Genomic DNA, 17,587 nt, shown 5'->3' on the forward strand with positions numbered 1-17,587 from the left:
CAAAAGGGGTTCCCGCTCAAAATGGGCTAATTAAAGTTGCAGTCGTTCGATTGAGCAGCAGATATACCTTTTTCCACTTAGTTTTGAATTGAGGCCCCGTTCTCCCAACAGTTCTCAAGCAGCTGTAAATTGGAATCACTTTAACCTCACAGATTAAACTTAAATTAACTGTGTAACCCCTGTAGGCCTATATACTTTGTTGCACAACAAATTGCGAAAATAGTGCAAGCTCGCAACGTTGAGCTTGTAGATCAGGGGTGCCCAAAACGTAGATTGCAATCTACCAGTAGATCACAAAGGCTGTGCAGGTAGATCACATGACCAGGCTCTAAATAATATTTAATTTAAATGTAAAAAAAAACTTGAATTAAGGTGACTTGATTGACATCAAAAGGGCCTGTCAGCTCAAACCCACAATGCAAGTATTTTGTTTTCAAGAGTGTTGCTGTCTGTAGTACAGCATTACTCAATTTCCCATTCAAAGTGCATTTGTCTAATATGTAACGCCAGCTCTGCTATTCCAAAGCCCACTCGGGTACATATTTAAACTATTTTCAGCAATGGCATAATATTGTTTTTCGGTGGGTAGATCTTGTCCAGCTGGTCATTTTGAAAGTAGCTCTATAATACAGTCAAAAAAGAGTGGGCACCCCTTGTAGATCATCTATTAGCTTAGCGTTAGTGTTAATCCTTATAGCTAATAGGGAGTCGGGACACCAGGAATAATGTGGTTAAATGTTTGAGATCAAATAATAGGACACTAACAAGATTCAAGATTCAAGACTTTTTTGCCACGTCAACATAGTTGATTGGAGGCCTGGGCCATGGCTCAGCGGTCCAGGCACCTTGGCTGGTAATCCAGTCTGGCAGTGTGCCGCGGGTTCGACTCCCGATCCCGACGGCCTTTACTGCATGTCTTCCCCCCCCATCTCTCTCCCCATTTCCTGTCAGCCTACTGTCTGACCCTCCATAAAATATATAAAATAAAGGCAAAAGCCACAAAAAAAATACATAAAAAAAACAAAAAACATAGTTGATTGGAATTTGTTTCAGTGCTGACAGACATACAAATAGACACACATTCACATCACATAATCAGACGGTAGACAAAGATACAAAAGTACAAACGACCAGCGATTTCTGCCTGCCGATCAAGAGTTGTTTATGTGACTTTATACTTACTTTAAATTCAGAGCGTGGTTCACACTGGGAAGTAGATATGCCTATCAATAGAGTGCTACCACTTTTGTTCAATAAAAATCATGTGCTGTCATACTTGTCACGGAAGGTTGCGGATATATAGGACGTGATTTCACAAGCATTTGCAGCAGTAAATAAAGGATTTTTAAGAAACGTGTGGCTGCGGGTTGGGCTGCGAGGATACAGGGCGGATCGAGTTAGTCCAGTTAATCCATTCTGGGCGGCAACCTTTTTTGGTGTTTGAAGCATTATGTTATGCTTTAGCTGTTGAAAAATAGCAGATCTACAAGCTCGTAGCGCGGCACTTGTAGGTCTGCTATTTTTGAGAAATCGTGAAAATGTGTGGCGCAAATCTTTGAATATATATTCTTTCAGAGCGAACGTTTTTAACTCAAAATCTTTGCGTCTGGAGTGTCCATGGAACTACATATTTTCAGATGGGGTTCGGCGGGCCAAATACATATAATTCTGGGGCTCCTTGACATGAAATAGTTTGAGAACCACTGACATAGAAACATGTGGTTTTTCAGAAAACTGTCAGGATCTAGAAGACATTTGTAGTATCTTTCTCAGGTCGAAATGGATTAAAAGAGAAGAAAAGAAGAATAAACGAACAACATCTCAAATGTGATCTGTTCTCTGTCAGGAGAAGCTTGTGGGTTGAATGTGAACGCTCTGGAGAAGCCGGGAACGAAGTGCGTAGCAGCGCTTTCAAGGCAGACAATATGCCCATCAGTGCGATGTCCTCATTCCACCTTCCTCCCCCTCTCCTTTCCTTTCAATTCCCTCCCCGCGTCTCTCTTAACCCTGGATCTCTCTATCTCTCTCTCTCTCTCTCTCTCTCTCTCTCTCTCCTCTCTCTCTCTCTCTCTCTCTCTCTCTCTCAGACACTTAACGTTTATAATACCATACATAAACATTTTAGGACGGCAGTTTTATAAATGGCATTCTTAACTCCTTTCTTTGGCCATTTTCTAACCCAAACCCTGAGCGGAAAATAGATGATCTTGTAGATCAACTCTTTTTGATCCAATGAATGACGGCATTCAAGTAACTACAAATCAGGCATAACTTTAACCCTAAACCCCTAAACCTATACTCTGTGGGCTCCATTTTCGTCAGCGCTAAACCCCTTATCCCTAAACTTCTTTGCCTTTTTTACTATTTTGCAAAACTTCAACCAGCCAATCTACATTGACACGTTGTGAGCTTGTCGACTGGCCATTTTAACTATTCAAAAATGTTTAGCAAAATAGTAAAAAAAAGGCAAAGAAGTTTAGGGATAAGGGGTTTAGCGGTGACGAAAATGGAGCCCTGTAAGTGCCTAATCCTCCCTAAACCCTCAACCCAACCTGCATCTTTTCCTAAATGTAAGCCTATAAACTCCACCATAAACCATAAAGTATTCTTACCCATTAAACATCTATTTCTCACGTGCGCGCACACGCACGCAAGCACACAGAAAAGGGGGCTTATACTGCAGTCTGTCTGCCTTGTGCATCATTAGGAAAGACCTTAACGGCGCGGGGGAAACGGATGATGCCCTGTGCCGTTTGCGGTGAAACCATGCAGGCAATGGGGGTACGGCCTCCGCGCACGCCAAGGCAATCTGCTGCTGACTGTGTGTGTGTGTGTGTGTGTGTGTGTGTATGTGTGTGTGTGTGCGCTGTTTGGGGCCCAACGTGAGTAGACTCACGAGCAGTTGGCCTAAGAGCAGCAGCGTCATGGCTCAGCAAACTAGCCTCAGTGTCCAGAGCAGCACACAAGGAGACAGAGAGGCCGCTTCTTGTGTGAGTCGCCAATGAATAATGCAGCGGTCCATTCCTGTTTTTTTTTTTTTTTTTTAACTGTGGCCGTTAAAATGCTACGGCTGACTTGTTTGATTTCATTTAATCAATAATATTTTTTTGTTTTTACTTTTACAAAAATACCAGATGCCATGCAGTCCTCCTTTAAGCCAATTTTACTGTGACATATACAAGATGTGCTTCTAGATTATGTGATTCATTGGAAAAGTAATAAAGTAAAAATCACTAAGAAAATAATTTATAATCACGGCCCTAGTTTGGTTCCATCATCATCTCCATTTTTCACTCTGCATTGATGTATTGCATCATGTTGTTGCTGTTATATTTTTCATATGACGTTGAGTCAGAGTGATGAATTGCACGCTGTATTTGGCTTGTTTCGTGGTATGCTCTGCTCAGGCCATGGTGGTGATTGCGGGGCTGGCAGTGTCGGAAGTTATATTCCAACCCTTGAAGGGGGCGGCGGGGGAGTTCCTCTTAATATCTGCCGTTCCTTTGTTGCTGTAAACAAGGCCAGATGCTTCAAAGAGCGCTAAAGAAAACGAGAGACCGAGACCGTCGTATGTATGGAGATGCGTTTCCCTTGCCTAGTTTCTGCTGACTTGATGTCTAGACTCTCGACAATGCTAAGTGGCCCGCATGTACTTTGCATCTTCAAAGCCTGAACATTTTTCTCACAATTACAACAGGTGGCCTGTTTACCATTTTGTATATATATATATAACGATGTCTGCTTTGAATCGTTTGGATTGGTCTCAAGGTCATTATATTCACGATAATGTCCCCCATGAGCATAAAGTTCTTCTGCTGGCCGTTAAGGTATTGCGCAGTGGTTCTCAAATGTGTTCATGTCAAGTGAAGACAAGCCCCCACCCTCCAGGTGTTTAAATCACGCCTCAAGACTTACCTTTATTCCTTGGCATTTCCAAGCACAGTATGAGATGTTTTGATGTTTAATGTGACACTGTGCATGTTGTTTGTGGTTTTTCAATGAAGTTGTGTTTTTTAATGTTTTACTGTAAAGCACTTTGGTACAACGTTGTTGTTTTTAAATGTGCTATATAAATAAAGTTGGTATGGTAAGTGATGCGTCGTTATCGTTCGAGGCTATATAAAGTCCAATAAACAGGCATGTAAACATAACTCAATGGGACCTCAAGAAATGGCATCTTTTAATGATTGCCCGAGGTATCTATCCCAAAATGAATGTGTCCATGTGATATGAACATGAACAGCAAAATGACATAGATGAAAGCAAATAACGACCTGTTACATCACAAATTGGATTGGATCATATCAGTCCGTTGGTCGGGGCGCCCCTTGAAGCGCAGGCCAGAGGGGTCGTCTGTCCTGGGGAGCTCTGACATGTCTCTATTTTTTCAGACACTATACTGTAGAAAACCTTTCTCTCTCTGTGACCTTGCTTATGCACAGCCAGGGTGCACACTCTTATAAGTAATGGTAACTGCTTAAAAGGTCTACTTTATCCCATCACAAGGATGGCAAATTGAATTAGAGGTCAGGATTGGTCAAATGTTTAGTCTTTTTACCACATTAACCCTGGCATGGCATTATAGGCAAAAATCCTGTTTTTGTTTCCCCTCCTGCTGACGTGATGTTCTATGAAAAGACATACCGGTAATTCAGATGAAATGAAATAAGTGTTTTGATGAGTGAGACAGACTTTTTCCTCTATGAACTGTATTGCGCCTATAGGCAGACGTGAGGGAACAGCACTGGGAGGCGGCGGCGGTGGATCAGGGGTAGAGTGGCTGGATGGCAACCGCAAGGTCGCCAGTTCGAACCCTGTGGGCTCCCCCAGAGTTAGTGTCGAAGTGTCCTTGAGCAAGACACTGAACCCCTATAATTGCTCCTGATGTTAGGGCGGCTGTGGCTCAGGAGGTAGAGCAGGTCGTCCAATGATCCCTGGGTCGGCGGTTCGAATCCCGGCTCCTCCTGTCCACATGTCGAAGTGTCCTTGGGCAAGACACTGAACCCTACATTGCCTCCAATGAGTCGGTCGGTGTAAGCTCGCCACCATTGGTGTGTGAATGTGGGAAGTGAGGACGCTGGCGTCGACTGTTCGCCGCTTCACCTCCCAATGTATGAATGAATGAACCATTGTAAAGCGCTTTGAGCACTTGGAAAAGCGCTATGAAAATGCAATTCATTGATGTGCTGGTTGGTGCCTTGCATGGTTTCCGCCGCCATCGGTGGGTGAATGTGTGTGTGAATGGGTGAATGTAATGCACAATCTATGCAAAGCGTCTTGGATAAAGGCGCTATATAAATGCACGTTTACCATTTAGCACTGAAATCCAAATAGGGCCACAGTGTGTGGGTGGGGACCTGGTATAAAAGATATGCCCTGCAGCTGCAATACCCACAGGCTATGAAGTCCCCCCCCCCCCCCCCCCCATGTTCCAATCCACATGCAATTAATGATTACCCCCACACACACACACACACACACACACACACACACACACACACACACACACACACACACACTCCCACTCCCAACTGTGTCCTGCCCATCAGCACGGCGCAAGGTGCAGCAGAAGACTAATGGGGGAGTCAAAGGTCACGAGGGGCTTGTACAAAACTTGAGGCCGTTGTCGGTGCTTGACCCGGTGGAGTGGTCCTCGTTGACCTCTCTGTAAAAGGACACAATGGCCAGTGGTCACCAGGTGCCCTCGAGGCGTTGATGGAGGAGAATAGCTCTCCTTTCTGGGGGCTGGACTCCTTTCTTCGGTCTGTCTGGTATAGTGTCACTGATTAGAAGCAGTAGTGTTGGCAGCAGGACTGACAATGGCAGTATATATATGGGGCTGGAATTGCTCAGGGGGTTGTGGGGGGGGGGGGATCCGTTCCTCTAAGTCTGCTTTTTTATTTTTTATTTTTTACAACATAGTATTTTCAAAGCAATTATTCACTTATTTTTCCCCCCGCAACCCCATGGCAGCACAAATACTAAACAAAATCTTTGAAGAAACATCAGGAAATGTCCATAAATAAAATAAATAAATAATAATAATAATGCTATGTCTGCTTTTGAAGTTATTATGAAGACCACCGGGATATATAGACGTAGAACGAACAGACACTGTATGACATAAGATGTGTCGAAAAAAGCTCAAACGAAGCTGATGCGTGATGCTATTCTATATCCTTATCTTGGAAGTCAGGAGCTATGAATTGAATGCACGGGACCACAATGGAAATTAAGCCCCAGGGTGTTTCGTGTTCTCCTTTTAGCACCTTTCTATAATCGGTACTATTTGCAAACTGTTCTCGATGACTTGAGTACTAAGAACCCCAATGGAAACAAGCCATGTATGCTTTCTTGGCTTTAAAATCCATAGCAGACCTTGTACTGTACTGAACTGTACTTTCCTGTGCAAAGAGCTAATAAAGTAATCAATCAATTAAGTATTCAATCAATCAATCTATCAATCAAAACCAGTTAACATTGCTGAGGTGCATGGTAGGTAGGCCTATCTATACTTTTTTTTTACGTTTTTGGGCCGGGTAGGTCATGAAATGTATGGTAATTAGTAAGGCCAGGTGGGGCCTTTTTGGGTCAGCCCAGTTAGGACCGAGTTAGATCTACTGATCTAGGTGATGATCCAGTCTTCTCCATGTATGGCTATCGAGGGTTTATGAGGTCAGTGTCGTGATCTTCATAATATGGAGACGGCCATATATGGAGCAGACTGACTGACTGACCTGACTTTTGCAGGTTTTTTCATGGGCCTGTTGAGATCTGTCATTTTCGCCGGCTGCCGGGCGCTTCTGCGCTAATAACTTTGGGGCGGGCCCGTCTAGAGTTTGAATGGACAGGTCTCAGTCAAAATCGAAGAGGAAGGACGGGTGAGGACTCGGATGTACATAATGTCAGAACAGGTCAGCTCCATATATGGAGATCTAATGGTTTGAGGTCGGATGTAGAGTTGCTGGCCGGCTCCATATATGCAGATTTAGGTGTCGTGATCTTCATATATGGAGACGGGCATATATGGAGCGTGTCACGAGGCGTGACGGACGGACTGACTTAAAACTGCAGGCTTTCATAGTAATCCTAATTAACTGAGATAGTATAGGCCTATATATAAATATCGAAGATAGCAGTAGCGTTGCATATCAACACTATTTGACAGCAAGCACAGCACCGTATGCTAGTGCAGCCTCGCACTAGCTGCTGAAAATCAGCATCTGTACTCTCGAGAAATAAGCCAACCCACGTCCTACTCTTAACTAATGCAGCAAAAAAAAACTGTCCACAATAGCAGTAGACCTAGTGTTGACTGAGTACAGACAATTCGAGGCGGTTCTGTTGTTCTGTGTTGCTATAGCTGGCTGATGGCCAGTGTAGTTTTTGGCAGCAAATTTTGATTTTAGTCATATAGTCTCTTCAATAGTTTTAATTTAGTTTCAGTCACATTTTAGTCACCTGGAATGTTTTAGTGTTAGTCTAGTTTTAGTCGACTAAATATCGTAAAGATTTTTTAAAAAAAAAGTATTTTGGCGGGCCTTGATGCCGTCGTATATGACCGATCTACAGCATGCAACCAAGTGTAAAATTACTTTTACTGGATCTCTTGTCCACTAGTTCCTTCCTAACATTTTAGTCTAGTTAGTCTTTGTTGACGAAATTGTCAGTATATTTAGTCTTAGTTTTAGTCATCATAGCTTAGTTTTAATTTAGTTTCCATTCAGTATTCGTCAGCAAAAAAAGGTAGTCGACGAACATTTTTCGTCTTAGTTTTAGTCGACGAAATCAACACTGGTGCTGCTGGCATGTATCTCTAGCAACAGACAGATAACCGCAGGTGACAGTTTTACCCCGGTCACCGGGGGAGTGGCCTCCACCCACTAATCGGCCAGGAATATTCAAGGTTCAAGGTTCAAGGTTGTCTTTATTTGTCTCCCTTGGGAGAAATTTGTCTTGGAGACAGAGTCACAGCTGCATACAAATAACAGACACGTTCACATACAAAAAGGAAAAACACCATGAAACACCCAACATACACAAAACAGAGATATTGCACACATTCCCTTGATAAAGTGCAACTAGTCAATAAAGTGCTTTTGGCAATCCCTGATTGAGCATTTTGATTGACAGGGGAACAAAAGAGTGTTTAAATCTATTATACACATACTGTGGAGTTCTATACCTCCTACCGGATGGCATTAGCTCGTACTCTCGGTACAACACATGCAAGGGGTCAGATACAATATTCCGAGCTTGTCTCAACACTGCTTGTTCAAAGATGGCCTGGGGAGTGATGGGCGAGCTTTAAAAAGTCGCTTGAGCATTTATTCGAGAACAAACTCTATAGTGAGCCGTGTCTGTCTGTGGATTCTGTGCATGTCTGAGTCACAGTGTGTGCGTGGCCTGAAACGTATAGAAGCACAAGTGAGACTGGGAAAACAAGGAAACGAAGACGAAGTTGTCCATATGAAGGACTCGCACGGTCAATGAGCTCACCTGAACTCCCGGGTATACAGCGCCAAATTAGGGCTATAGGAACCAGGTTAATAGGTGAGGAAAGTGAGGCGCGCTGCAGACAGTCTCTCAGTCAAACTGTCCTTAAACCATTTTGGGCGGGAACCCCTTTTGGTGTTTTAAGCATTATGTTATGCTTTAGCAGCTGTTGAAAAATAGCAGATCTACAAGCTCATAGCGCGGCACCGAGTGCCGCGCTATGAACTTGTAGGTCTGCTATTTTTGAAAAATCGTGAAAATGTGGCGATTTGAATATCATCATCATCATACTATAATTCTGACAATGTCTGAATGTGTGTGTCTGTCTGTCAGAAACACCGCCGTATCTCCTCACTGCCTGCACCAATCACTCCCACTTTTCACACAGGCATTGACCATAATAATATGGAGGTCTTAATGAAGCCCTTTTTTAGACTTTACACATTAATGATTAATAATGAATTTATTAGTGAATTAAAAACGCACCCAGGGCGCAGTACCCCCTGCGGCCACAAGGGCAATATCTCACGGGTAAGGGCTAGTATATTAAAATCATAGAAACATAGGTTTTTCAGAAAACTTTTAGGATTTAGAAGACATTTATTTTGAAGCGTCCTCAGGTCTAAATGGGTTAAAGAACTCGTCCCCCCCCCCTCCTTGTCCCCCCGGGCCTCTGGGCTCAGCTCTTTTCTGGGTTGCGGCCGGGGTATAAACAGTGAGTTCTCACTGTCGTTTGATGTTCCATTGACTTAAAGCCGCAGATTTATCAGCCTTGAAGGCAGCTGAGCGACAAAGACCTGCTTAAGTGACAAAGGTCCCCGGGGGGTGACACAGACAGACAGAGACTCTCAGAAGGCGGCTTACGTGTTGATGACGGGCTTTATGAGTAGCCGGTAGAGGTGAACACGGGGATCGTCCCCCGTATTCACAGCGCACCTGTGGACTGGTTTGGGTGACAGCCATACGAGAGGAGACAAGGCAGGTTCCAATTGAGCATTGACGAAGTCTGACGCCAATATCGGTAGAGTGTGCTAAATCCACGGGTTCATGTACTTTTTATTTGCATTGTAATCCCCATAGGGGGATTTTAGATCGCCTCATATAAGTACTGTGTTTGAAAAATAAACATGTCATCCAGGCCGTTTCACTCATATGGATAGGAAGAATCAACTGACTGAGAGAAAACGCTATTGTTACTGCTACTGAATTAGTGACATTTTCGCTATAGAAACGGACTGTATCATATGAGTGACTGACGGTCGCAAACGATACAGAGACACCTCCCTGACAATAACGCCGAGACAGCTTGTTTATTTTTGGACCACAACGCTTATATGAAACGATTTTAAGATGAGCCCATGTTATTCTCCATAGAGAAATTACTTCCGTGGACCAGGGGATGAGCGAGTGACGTCATGGCTTCGGTTAAAGGAGCATTCAGTGATTTGGAAAACCACCCAGTCCGCCCAGGTAACAAAATGTGCACATGCACGCTCTACAGTGGGGGGAAGTGCAACAGGCCAACAGCATGTGCACCAAGGCCCGCCCCCACTCTATCATGATTGGAGGAAGGCCCCTCTCATCCTGATTGGATGAAGGCTTTGCCACCCGCCACCAAAACTGAAACTAGGGTTTTTTGACCCCAGGGGCTCACTGGGGACAGGGAGGAACTCCTTATATGGTCAGCACACTCTATAGTAGGCAGGATTATCCAGAAAAAAATAAGTGATATTTGAATTAAGTCAAATCACTGAATATACCTTTAAAGTCTAAGATGTCCACGTGACTCTAAGAATGCACATATGGAACCAAAATACGAAATGGACCCTTAGGTTCAATTCCGTGCACTGCCAGAGCCAAATTGACACTCACTGGATTTGACTGTGTTTCTTGGACAGCCTTTTAGGTTTTTATGATTCGGGGAACACAAAGAAACCTTGCTAAATAACCCTGATTTTCTCTCACGAAGGCTTGTCCTCATTATTTCAATTCCCCCAAGAAGAGTTTGTCAAAACATGCCAGTCATTCGTAAACTGCAGGAGGGATACATTGTGTTGGCAGGAGAACTTTATACTGTAGCGTAGAAAGAGAGAGAGAGAGAGAGAGAGAGAGAGAGAGAGATTATTTAGTTTCATACTGTATTTGTATCATTCATACTGTAATGCTTTGGCAATATAAGAATGCTTGTCATGCCAATAAAGCATATTTGTATTGGGGAGAGAGAGAGAGAGAGAGAGAGAGAGGCAGTGTACTCTCAGATGTTGGCATTAATAAAATACTAGACAATAGTTACTGCTTGTTTTTTTTAAACTGAAACCAGGAGAAGAGCACATACTATTCCTATTTTAATTCACTGGTTGCGTGTGTGTGTGTGAGGATAGATTGTTAAGACTTTACTAATTACTTTTGAGGCACTTTTCGTGGCCTCGCGGCTAATTGCCTTTTTGAGTTATTAACCCCTCATGAGCTTGTACACAGGTGTTTGGGTGAAAACTTGATGTTAACTTTGGAAAGTATAGGAGAGCAAAAGTAAGAAGGTGGTCTTGAAGGTCTTAACCCATTTAGGCCTGACATCGAAATTTAAAAAATGTCTTCTAAATTCTGACAGTTTTCTGAAATACCTATGTTGCTGTATCAGTGGTGCTCAATATTTTATGTCAAGGACCCCAAAACATATATGTATTTGGCCACCGACCCCCATCTGAAAATATGTTGTTCCAGGGACCCCTCAGAAGCAAAGATTTGAGTTAAAAACGTTCGCTCTGAAAGAATATATTCAAAGATTTGAGGCACATTTTCACGATTTTTCAAAAATAGCAGACCTACAAGCTCGTAGCGTGGCACGCTATGAGCTTGTAGATCTGCTATTTTTCAATAGCTAAAGTATAACATAATGCTTAAAAACACAAAGGGGTTCCCGCCCAAAATGGGTAACACTAAAGGATCACGTGCAGTGTAACATTATTCGGGGTGGAGCCTCTAGCAGCCCTATAGTATTTTGTGCAGGTAGAAAAGCAACAATTCAAAACTATGGTACAGTTTTGCCAGCCAAGTATAACAAAAGTCTTGCACCATCGCAGACAGCCGTCAAGAGATTACTTACAGTATGTCAACTCACAGAGGACGCGGTAGATGTTGACTGCACGATTATGTGGATGCTACTTATCTTGTTTGCTTGCAAAGTGAAGGCTGTTCTGCAAATAAGCGTAGCTTAAGTTTGATGATAAAAGTTCAGCTATACACACGGCCAGGGGTCAGGGGTCACCAACTTGTCCGTACACGGACAAATGTGTCTGTGGAATTTTAAGTGGTGCAACCACTTCCTTAAGTGACTATGTGTGTGGGTGGCTGGGTGGCTGGCTGGCTGGGTGGGTGGGTGCGTCTGAGCACGACAACATCATGGTTGTTTTTCACCACCTGTGCGCAACCTAACACACACACAAACACACATGCACATATTAACCGTATATATGGTGATTTTGGGTGTGCCAGTATAGTACAGTACAGTAGAGGGTACAGTAGAGGGACCCCCACACGGTAACTCTGTCATTTCTCAACCGTTTTGGATGCGGGGCGGCTCGCCGGAATCGGGCCGGCAGCCTGGGTGCGTTCCTGTGGGTCTGGAACCCCCCACCCCCCCCCCCCGGGGACCCCCACACGGAGTTGCACCACTTACTTCACACGGGTGTGATTTTTTCTTTTTTTGGTACACGATAAGACTATGTTTTGAGATGGAAAACAAACCTCACTTTCTCACAGTAAACTTCCCGTTTTTGTCTTATTTGTAAGTAGAAGTACTCTGTTTCGTCCAACCTGACAGCGGAGGGAGCTAATGCATATATGTCTGGAACATAACGGTACGTGTGTCTGTATCCACAGAGCTGTACAGATGTGGGCTATAATCGTGTGTAATTGAGTGGGCCACGTGATAATAATAATAATAATCTTTATTATCCCGAAGGATATTCGTCTTCACAGTCTGTTCAAACACCCACATAAAAAACAACACAGAGTACATAACACCAAGACAATACAAAAACATGAGGTCCCCACAGTATACAGAACCATCCTATCGGCGAGGTTTGTTTAATGCAGCGATGGCTGAGGGAACTAGACTCCTACTAAAACAGGCTTTTTTCCATGGCAAGGTTCTGTATCTTTGTTCAGATGGCATGATGTTAAAGGGGATGATCAGTGTCATTTGATATTGAAAGTGCTAGCCTTATTGTTCATATCAGAAAGTGTGGGTGTAGGAAGTCCGATGATCTTGGAGGGCAATACGGGTAATACTGAAAAGTTTGTTCCTGTTAGGCATGGACAGTATGGTGTAGAAACATGCACAACAGGTTGAATGATGCTTTTGTACAATATTAGCAGAAGATGAGGAGCAATCAGATAATGATCTTAACTTACTGATTACATGGAGTCTTTCAAAGACTCCATGTAATCAGTATTCTTTGCTGAAAGCAGTGTTGTTTTTGGCAGCAAATTTCTATTTTGGTTTTTGTCATAGTCTTTGGAATGAAACTTAATTTAGTTTTAGTCACATTTTAGTCACCTGAAATGTCTTAGTGTTAGTCTAGTTTTAGTCGACTAAATGTCATGCGATTTTGGTCGACTAAATCTACAGTTGATTTAGTCGACCAAAAATGTATTTTGGCGGGCCTTGATGCCGTCGTAATGGCTGATTTTATACACTTGCTGAAAATAGCTGATCTACAAGCTCACAACGCGTCGCAGCGCGACGCGTTGTGAGCTTGTAGATCTGCTATTTTCTCCATGCAAACCAAGTGTAAAATGACTTATACTGGATCTCTTGTCCACTAGTCCCTTCCATTTTAGTCCAGTTTTTATTTGTCGACGAAATCGTCAGTATATTTAGTCTTCGTTTTAGTCGTCGTAGCTTAGCGTTCATTTAGTTTCCATTTAGTCTTCGTCGGTGAAAAAAGGTATAGTCGTGGGTTTTAGTCGACGAAAACGACACTGGCTGAAAGCGTGACTGGATAAATGCGACGTGTTGCTGACACACACTGACACTCCTGGAGGGTCAGCCGTTGGTGACACGCCCCCCCCCCCCCCCCCCCCCCCCCCCCCCCCTTGGCTCATCATGGCCCGAGGCAACGTATAATGATGACATTGTGCATCAAACAAACCGTGACAGTTGTGGCCTCTTTGTCTTGTTACGACGCATCATCGAGCACATCTTAAAAATAGAACTCTCTCCCCCTCCCCTTCATTTCAGATCATTACCGAGACATACATACTTGAGACATCAGCCCCCCTGTGGAATCTCGCTGCCTGTCATCTTCTGAACATAAAGAAGAGGGCGAGATGCAGAGGAAAAATCTGAGAGGGGAGGGTGGGGTTGGGGGTTGGGGGGGGGGGGTTGGGGGGCGGTTCAGTGACGCTGCGGAAAAAAAATCTCCTGAGATTGGGGGAGGGGTGTGTGGGTTGGGTTGTTTGGTTGGGGAACAGAGATTAGTTTTTGTCTCCTAACTTCCATAGGCTCTTTTCGATTCTATATCGCCAAGCGAGCTCGTTGCCGAAAGCTCGATTCCATCCCCCCCCCCCCCCACACACACACACACACACAAAACCCACCCCCCCTCCTGCCCCCATATTGTGTGCATGCGTGTGTGCGTGGTGTGCGTTGAGTGTATTTGGAAAGGAACTGAGCTGATGTCTGAAGTCTGTGTGTGTGTTGGGAGAGAGAGTTAGGGGAAGGAAGGAGCTGGCCTGGGGATTGATAGATAGAGAGAGAGAGAGAGAGAGAGAGAGAGAGATCGTGCTGCGTTTTAAGATGATAAAAAGGATATGTATCATAGCAACTAGTGTCACCAACGTGCCTCGGGCTAGAAATAATGCAATGATTGGAACCTTGAATATAAATGCAGGATCATAGATGTTCCTGTTCTTTCGGTAGTGGCCGGGTATACTGTATTTATGAGCGTTGCATTCATGTTGTCCTGTTATTGTCTTGTATTTGTACTTGTAACACAGCTGTGTTACTTAATTTGCCTCTTCTCTTGGCCAGTTCACACTTGTAAAAGAGACTTCAGTCTCGATGTGGTTTTTGCTGGTTAAATAAATCTTAAATATAATAAAAAACCCTCTATTACATGTAAACGGGGGAAGAAAGGAACAACATTTTTGAGGCCTTAGATGTGAAAATATAGGTGCTGGCATTTCATTTTGGGGGTAAATCCATACATCTGAATCACACAGAGCGCTCGATGCTTTAATCCAAAATTAGTTGCTGCGAGAGTGAGGTCTAGCCAACACCAACTCGGCATTCCTGGATCGCTGCCCTCCACAAATTCCTATCCAACATCAGGTTCTTGAGCTCTGCAGTGTTGTCAGCCAAGCTGCGGCACGTCTACATCTGTGGTACGCTTCTTTCCCCTCCTGGCTTTGCCCTGGGTTGGCTCCCATAGGGTCAATTTACTTGCCTCAAGTTCTGGGTGTCTGACGCAGTGCCCTGCCAGCCTCATCCTTCTCTCTCTGCAAATCCAAAATGCCAGACCAAATTGATGCTTTCTTCTGCAACGTTGCACGTCAAACCAAAGAAAGTCACCCAAGAAAGCTCTTGCATGTGAAAAAAGACATGCCACCGAATGCATCACTTATTTATTTGAATTGTGAGCACAATGTTTAATATTATAAAGTGCACATAATGACATAATGAATACAGTGCGTATATAGGAGCAAGGGCAATCATGCTTTAGGAGGATCCATCTCTTTGGCGAGAGCCGCGAGACAATCAATTGCTGCAAGATAAGTGTTGTATCTACCGTTTGTGGGGAAAAATGGTGCTCCTCTTCAGAGCGTATTGATTGCAGAAACACATTATGGTAATGTTTTAACCCATTCTGGACGGGAACCCGTTTTGGTGTTTTAACTAAGCATTATGTTATACTTTAGCTATTGAAAAATAGCAGATCTACAAGCTCATAGCGTGGCACTGAGTGCCGCACTATGAACTCGTACCTGCTATTTTTGAAAAATCGTGAAAATGTGCCTCAAATCTTTTAATATATATTCTTTCAGAGGTTCAGTTTTTAACTCAAATCTTTGCTTCTGGAGCCGGGAGGATCCATGGAACAACATATTTTCAGATGGGGGAGGGGGGGGGGGGGGCGGAGGCATATTGCATATATTTTTTGGGGTCCTTGACATGAAATATTGAGAACCGCTGATATAGAAACATGAGGTTTTTCAGGGATTTTTTTTTCAAAAAGACATTTTTTAAATTTCGAGGTCGGGTCTAAATGTTTTAAAGGACTGCACGTCGTTTAAGTCACTCACTCTGATAAAAAAAAACACAACTCTTTTTAAAGAGCGTCAGTGTTTTAAAGAAGAGATTACATTTTTAGGTCGTGATTTTTCACCGCGCAAAACATACGGTGTCTATGGAATACAGCCATATAAGTCTACTAAAATAAAAGAAGAGGTTATGGGAATGAGACACAAAATGGGGGTCGGCGGCAAAATACAGATAATTCTGGGGGTCCTTGACATGAAAAAGGTTGAGCACCGCTAACATAGAAACATGGGTTTTTCAGAAAACTGTCATGATTTAGAAGAGATTTTGTAGAATCGTTCTCTGTAATTTACGGCGAGTTATCCCTGAGCCTCGAGCCTGATTCATGCTTTGTCGCAGGACGGCATCGTGCGGCAAAAATAGATGACTTACAAGCTCACCACGCATCGTGGCGGTGACGCGTTGTGAGCTTGTTGCTCTGCTATTTTAGGCCATTTCAGAGCATGACTCTCAGATGTCAGTTATTATCGCTTTTAACCCATTTAGATCTGAAGACGATTCTACAAATGCCTTCTAAATCTTGACAGTTTTCTGAAAAACGCATGTCTCTATGTCAGTCGTTCATATATTAATGTCAAGGACCCTCAGAAATATCTGTATTTGGCCGCCGACTCCCATCTGAAAATATGTTGTTCCAGGGACCCCTTATATACCCTGAAGAAGGCAGTTGTACCTGCCGAAACGTTGGTTTTTACTCTGCATCCTAATAAATAATCGGCTCTTTGGCTATCAGTGTGTGCAGCCACTCTTTTGTCTTTTTAAGACTTAACTCTTTAGATGTTTCTGCCGTGAGCTGGCACCACTACTAAGACTGGTGTGCGTTTAACATCCTCCTGCACAGTTCCAGGGACCCCCCCCCCCCCCCAGAAGCAAAGATTTGAGTAAAAACATTCGCTCTGAAAGAATATATTCAAAGATTTGCGCCACATTTTCACGATTTAAAAAGAATAGCAGACCTACAAGCTCATAGCTTGTACGTCTGCTATTTTTCAATAGCTAAAGTATAACATAATGCTTGAAACACCAACAGGGGTTCCCGCCCAAAATGGGTATTAATTCATGCAATGTTGAGCTGCTGCCAAAGCCTCCCCCATAATATTATTACGAGGCGAATATTATATTGTCACTGTTCAGGCAGAAACCTCCTATATACTGTACTGTACATATTTGAACCTTTTGTGGGTTTCTTTTGTAAATGAATGTCCTATACTTGGTCAAACTGCAGCGCCACGTTTTGAGCTAGCAGATGTACTTTTTAAAGTAAATTAATCTTTTTTTAATTTGAAATCCTGAAAAGTAACGGTTTTGGACGTATGAGGTTTCCACCCGACAGAGACAATATCATATCGTTGCTGTCGGGAGGAAACCTCATAACTCCATTGTTTAGGTTTTTTAAATAAAATCAGTGCTATTGAACACCCTTTACGTCTGTGTGTTGTTTCGAAAATATTGAACCAATGGAAAGTAGTAAAAAGTGCTTTGGACAAAACCTCTTAACTCCATTGGACCCTCAAAATGTCTGCTAAAGCAACTAACTCCACCACCTCTCCCCCTCTCATGGAAGTAATTGACAATATATAAAGTTCCAACACCAACTTTGATGAGGCTGTATTTCCTGAAAAATGTATATTTTTCATTTCCTGAATGAAATGAACATTTTGGAGTTATGAGGTTTCCTCCCGACAGCAGAGATATGTATGTACAGACCACATTGGCATGAGCATTCATTCACATTCAACCTAGTTCCTGCCATTCCCATGACTGACAGGA

The 17,587-nt window shown here is 43.3% G+C and overlaps 1 long non-coding RNA gene across 3 annotated transcripts in view; it reads left to right on the forward strand.

Moving 5' to 3' along the window:
• LOC306917427 overlaps positions 1-17,587 on the forward strand; it is a 100,174-nt gene that overhangs the window by 20,013 nt on the left and 62,574 nt on the right. Inside the window, exon 3 of one of the 3 annotated variants that reach the window (XR_013789171.1) lies at positions 13,739-13,814. The exons of the other annotated variants lie outside the window; for them this stretch is intronic. This is a non-coding gene — a long non-coding RNA (uncharacterized lncRNA). Of the gene's footprint in view, positions 1-13,738; positions 13,815-17,587 lie in introns of those variants that run through there. 3 annotated transcript variants of the gene reach the window in all.

Source organism: Electrona antarctica, assembly GCF_951216825.1.
Source record: "Electrona antarctica genome assembly, chromosome: 24".
In the NCBI taxonomy this organism is placed as follows: Eukaryota; Metazoa; Chordata; class Actinopteri; order Myctophiformes; family Myctophidae; genus Electrona; species Electrona antarctica.